The sequence below is a fragment of the Oreochromis aureus genome, linkage group 16, assembly GCF_013358895.1.
Source record: "Oreochromis aureus strain Israel breed Guangdong linkage group 16, ZZ_aureus, whole genome shotgun sequence".
NCBI lineage: Eukaryota > Metazoa > Chordata > Actinopteri > Cichliformes > Cichlidae > Oreochromis > Oreochromis aureus.
Genome location: NC_052957.1, coordinates 6,789,238 through 6,795,375, shown reverse-complemented (window position 1 = coordinate 6,795,375; position 6,138 = coordinate 6,789,238). Strand labels below are relative to the sequence as shown.

The 6,138-nt window shown below is 39.4% G+C and overlaps 1 long non-coding RNA gene across 1 annotated transcript in view; it reads right to left on the bottom strand.

Moving 5' to 3' along the window:
- Positions 1 to 2,649: 2,649 nt before the first annotated feature.
- The window catches only part of LOC120433478, a 12,442-nt gene continuing 8,953 nt past the window's right edge, over positions 2,650 to 6,138 (bottom strand). The window contains exon 3 of the long non-coding RNA XR_005608591.1: positions 2,650 to 3,159. This is a non-coding gene — a long non-coding RNA (uncharacterized LOC120433478). The remainder of the gene's footprint in view (positions 3,160 to 6,138) is intronic.

The following is a 6,138-nucleotide window of genomic DNA, read 5'->3' as shown; positions in this document are numbered from 1 at the left end:
ATAATAACTATAATATTGGCCATATTATATTTACATTACCAAAGTGATATGACTTTAGTCTCATGAACAACATTAGCTAATTGTTATTTACTAACTAATCTTAAATGACTGTTCATTACAGAAATGAAGCCCAAAAATCATGTTTTACAGTCCTGTGGTCTCAGCCTCAGATACTTATCAAATCACACAAAGCTCTTGTAGAAACAAACAAACAAATGAACAAAATATGTTCTCCTTCATTTCTGTCAAACAAAGTTGTATGACACGTTTCCAGCGGTTAGTATCATGGTTGCTAGGCAACCTGGGAAGCGCGACGGAGACTAGACCGTCCCATACAGACAAACTTGCCGTTTATTTTGCAAATTGAGCTCAACACTGCCCCTAGCGTCCTGGAGCACTTCCGTTGTGATTTGGAGTTTGCATGTGTTTTGGAGTTTGCAAGTGTTTTGGATTTTGCAAGTGTTTTGGAGTTTGCATGTGTTTTGGAGTTTGCATGTGTTTTGGAGTTTGCATGTGTTTTGGAGTTTGCAAGTGTTTTGGAGTTTGCAAGTGTTTTGGAGTTTGCAAGTGTTTTGGATTTTGCAAGTGTTTTGGAGTTTGCATGTGTTTTGGAGTTTGCAAGTGTTTTGGATTTTGCAAGTGTTTTGGAGTTTGCAAGTGTTTTGGATTTTGCATGTGTTTTGGAGTTTGCATGTGTTTTGGAGTTTGCAAGTGTTTTGGAGTTTGCAAGTGTTTTGGAGTTTGCAAGTGTTTTGGATTTTGCAAGTGTTTTGGATTTTGCATGTGTTTTGGAGTTTGCATGTGCTTTGGAGTTTGTACGTGCTTTGCCTCTCAGGGCCGCCTCGTGTAGTGTACGTGGGGTAACGAGAAGCGATTAACACCTCACGACCAGCTCCCGATCATCAATCGCTTGGTCGGGAGGATTTCCTTGCGACCGTCGTGAGGGTGTCACTGTAGCTTCTCACACTGCGCACGCGCAAACACAAATGTCAGCGAAAAAGACAGCGCAGCACGGCAGTGCAGCGTGTGATCTGGACACAAGCGATGGAGGCACAACTTGTAGAACTTTGGAAAGCTCACCCAAGCCTTTTCGATGTGGCCTCACAAAATTATCACGACCACAACAACCGTGAAAATAGTTGGATCTACACTGCTGCTCAATCACAGCTGCCTGATCAATGTTTTTCATAAAGTTGATGGTGGTGGTGTGCGTGTCTGTGTGAGTGAAAGACAGAGAGGCAGAGCGAGCGGCAGAATTTCTGTTATAACCTTCATTTTATGAACGCACAGTTTGAGCACTCAGGCCGCATCAGAGCATCGGGCCGTATAGTGTGAGACCCTGCATCGTGACCTATGAACTTCTAACCCCTGCGAGTCAATCGTACAGTTTGAGCAGGAGCTGAATCGCGCGACTGAAAAAATCGCACAGTGTGAGCCCGGCATTAGACAAAATAGATTTACTGTTAATTTTACTGTCTGCAGTGCTTAAATGCTTACATATACACACACAGTTACTGTCCCTCCACACAGTTCTGCTTCGATGCGCCATCTTTGTTTACTCTTTTCCGCCCAGGCTTTCAGAACTCTAATTGGCCAACATTTCTCCAGGGTTAAGAATATATCGCCACCTGTTGCTTTGTCATGTTCCTAGCAGCGATTTCCTTGGTTTTTGCGTTTAGGTATGGACGGGATTTTTTTTAAAAAACGAAAACGGAAAATCTCTATTTTCAAAAATACCCGTGTACCTGAGGACGTAGAAGCAGGTATGTTTTTGAATATATTGACAAAAACGTTTTTTTGCAGTCAGCTGCCCCCTGCTGATCCTTAAAGAGAATGCAGGTTTGACAGGAAAAGCGATCTTTTCAAAGCTTTGAAAAGATCCAGGGTCTGCATCCATCTTTTGTACAGATATATTGCAAACACATAATAAGCCTCCACTGTATGATAATCCTGCGCCGAAAAAATAAATATAACTCATATATTCTTCTCTGGTCTGTTCATCCCCCCCCCCCCCCTGTCAAAGTCCTTCTAAAGAGCCAGAACAATTCTGGCCATTAAAAGAATGCAGGTTTGAGGCACTTTTACATCAGTAGGCCAGGAAACTATCTCTATGTTCTACATATAGTCAATGCAACAAGACCAGGTCCTCCTTTAGTTACACTGCAAAAGCTCAAAGCTGCTGCACCTCGTTTCAGTCTTCGTGCAGCCCACTTTTTCTTTTAATGAGATTTGTTGTGTTGCCACAGTATTTAACTCTTCTCACATACATTGCACACAGCATAACTTCTATGCTGAATGTAAACGTAGTTATGATCTGTGAACAAAGTGAAGATTGTGTGTTTTGTGGTCTAATGTTTTGTACCTGGGTTTCTCATTGGCTAACACTCTTGCGGAGCCATAACACGCACATGAATGAGAGGCGGAAGGCGATTGTAGTTCCTATTAACAGGGCATTGCTGATCTCACTAATTGCAGAGTTTACTTTTGTCTGTATGTCATATTTATGATTAAATACAAATTTGATCAAATTAGAAATGTATATTTTCATATAGGAATTGATCCTGCAACATGAAACGATAATAGAAGTACATCCAAATGGCTTTTTAAAACTTTATTTGGAGAAACGTTTGCAGATATTTAAGTGAATTTAATCCAATTTGACTGGTGATTTAAACATGCAGCTTCTGTGTCCTGGTGACCATTGAAATGTCATTTGATGTAGATAAGGCTTTAAGATAACGGGCCAAATACATGCTGGATGAGCTTTTAAGATTGTTATCAAGTTGGAAGACTTGATTAAATTCAATTCAACAGTCACCTGAAGGTGCTTTATATTGTAAGGTAGACCCTACAATAATACATATACGAAAAACCCAACAATCATATGATCCTCTATGAGCAAGCACTTTTGTGACAGTGGGAAGGACAGACTCAGGGAGGGGCAGCCATCCACCGTGACTGGTTGGGGTGAGAGTTGAACAATAGTTTTTATACTGACACTTTCAAAGGCTTTTTTTTCAAAGTGGCTGACTGTGGTTGGATTGTGGCCGACTGCACAGAGAAGGCCTGAAGTCACTGATGCTGCTGCAGGTGCTCTGCCACTCCGTCATGCACCCCATTGCCTCCGAGCGTCTGTGTGACGCCATTAACGTAGTGAGTCTGCAGAAAGATAAAAAAGGAGGACTTATTCAGTAAACATTTTTTTTTACAGTTCATAATGTCAACATCCTGTTTGTTTTTATGCCCCACACATCTGCATCAAACTCTCAGAGAGCTCCATGTCTGCTGCAGCGAGCTTCTGCTTGCCTTTTAAATAAACCAAATAATTACTCAGCTCTTAAACTTCACTGTCTAATTGATTTTCTAGGTTTAATACTCTGATTTTGCCTTATGCCGCACATATGACCCTAATGCTTGTCACATTTATGTAAACTTTGAAGTAAGCGTTGTTGAAATAAACTTATAACATTGTCAAAAGATTTCAACAGCAGGTGAGTGGCTGAAAACCCACCCACCTGCTGTTGAAAGCTTCTGTTTATAAGGGGTAACCAATCAGAAGAATGATTTCTTAAGGGGGGAAGAGCTAAACAGTTTGGGGACACACTGAGGGGCTGCACAAAGATCCCATATAACATGAATGAAGATTGTTCTGAATTATGCAAAGCTATTCTTGTAGAGAGCAGATAATACCCCTCCAGGCTTCTTCCACACTGTTTTAAAAAACGCCTTGCATCACCTGCTACAGCACATAGCTGAGGTTATTGATACTAATCCTACCGGTGCATTGTGTTCACGTTTTTTAGGCTGCAATCTAGTAGCTGGTGTGGGCAAGAGTTAATTTATTAATTATTTATTATTCATAAGGATTATAGTGTAAAAATGAAAGCCTTGTGTCTTCGTGGGAATGTTGTTGTTTTTTAAAAAAACGTGTTCTTGGAAACAAAAGTGAAAAAGCCTTGCAACTGGTTATTCCAGTGCTTTTTCTTTTCCTGATGTCTGATCAGAGTTGGATGCGTGACTGCATGCTTCACTGCATCTCTGTCATGTCTCTCTAACAAAGAACTCCACTTGTTTCATCTCTGTGCTCTGCAACTTTAAATTGCATATGACTCTTCTTCTGTGGAAGAAGAGTCATATAATCCATGTAAAGATATATACGGGAAACCCTGGGTTAACTTAGTGAGGTGAGAACTTGATTTATCCCAGCTGCAAAAGTTAGAGTAACGGAATCCACATAATGGAGGGTATGTTAAACTCCCTTCATAGTACAGCTCTCCATGAAAACTGTAAATGAAAGAATTACAAATTAAAACATGAGTTATTACCAGGTCACTTTATTTATGAATGCAAAACCTTTAAAACTGTCTTTAGTTGAGTATGTAGTGCTAAAAAACGAAACAAAGAACTCTAAGGAAAACAAACATAGCATTTTTCCCCTGGTATCATCAAATCTGTTGTGCATGAGAAAAATGCAGAAAGAAAGAGCCCTGTCAATCACAATGTTCACTCACCACCCCCATAGGGTGATTCTATAGAATCACCTTTTGAGGATTTACGTACCTAGATGATTGAACATGTATCAAGACGTTCACTCGCTATGTAACTAAACTACAAATCTAAGTGTATTTGTGTGGTACTCTGAACTCTGGGTTCATGTTTCAACATATCTACATGTAATGCTGGTTTTATCAATATGTGTTATATGTATGTAGTCCTAAAAAGATGAAACAAATAACTCTAAGAAAAAAAACAACGCTTTTTTCGCCCTGGTATCATCAAACCTGCATGAGAAAAATGCAGGAACAAAGAGCCCTGTCAATCACAATGTTCACTCACTATGTAACTAAACATCAAATCTAAGTGTATTTGTGTGTTACTCTGAACCCTGGGCTCACGTATCAATATATCTACATGTAATGCTGGTTTTATCAGTATGTATTATATGTGTTAGTGGTAGACTATGGTGTTATAGATGTGCAGAAACCACATTTTTTACCTGATAAGCAAGCAGATTTCACCACATCTCTGCACCTGTGTATAAAACTATAATATCAGTGCCAAACCCTGAGGTTACACTTTGTTTGTTACCTGAAAGGACCGACAGTTTATTTGGAGGTATTCATAACAATATGCAAAAGGCTCTAAAAGTCAAGTCGGTGAATTCAAAAATAAGTTTTTGTTTAGCTTCTTTTTGTTCAACCTTCTGGCTCACATACAACTGGATGTTTTACAGGTCATATGATCCCCCTCAATGCTGCTTACTGCAATCCTCTGATGATAATGGTGACAAAACATTTATAAAGAACATAAAAAAATATATCAGTAAAACATTTATGGAAATGAGATGAGAAATTTAAGTTGCTAATCTGGTGATTCTGCTCAAAGAGCTGTAAAATAAACTTTTTAATTCGGGTTACTTGTTTTATCTCTCAGTGCGCTCTCAGTGATGCTGTTTATTTCTAAGCTGCTCACTAGAGCTCTGAAACTTTAAACTGGACCCATTTAAACTTTCAATTTGATTGACTGAACTGTATTTTTCCTGCATGCTCTGTGTGCCAGCAGGTGTCTTCCAGGAACAGTGATGCTATTTTCCGGTGATCTGATTGGTCAGTAGATGGTGATTTAATATCTGTTGATCTCTAATTCGGAAACAAACCTCAAGCCTCCACCAGGTAACAGGAATTCATCTTACCCAGGTAACTTCAGGGTTCGCCCTGGGATTTCTGGGCGAACCCCAGAAATTTCTGTTAACCTAACCTGTTCAGTGAATAGGTTAACAAATCACTGAAGAAACTTCACACCTCTGCACAGACAGTAGGAGTGTGTGGGGATTCAGAAATTCTTTTATTCCTACTATATAATCTGCATTATTATGAATGCATTGATAACGTGTATTACAGTATTATTTTAACAGTAATATTGTTTACAGGGTTCTTATTGCATTGAATATGTTTGTCATCACATTAACCTTTCTATTCACCGATTTATTTATGATCATTCTATACACAATGCATAACTGTGCTTGTTTAGAGTTGATGTTCCGTCCGAAAGGGTTTTAAGCTTCACTGGTGAGAGTGTCCAGGTGATACATGTTGAGGGAGGATGAGAACATAGCAGGTTGATTGCATGCATGCTTAC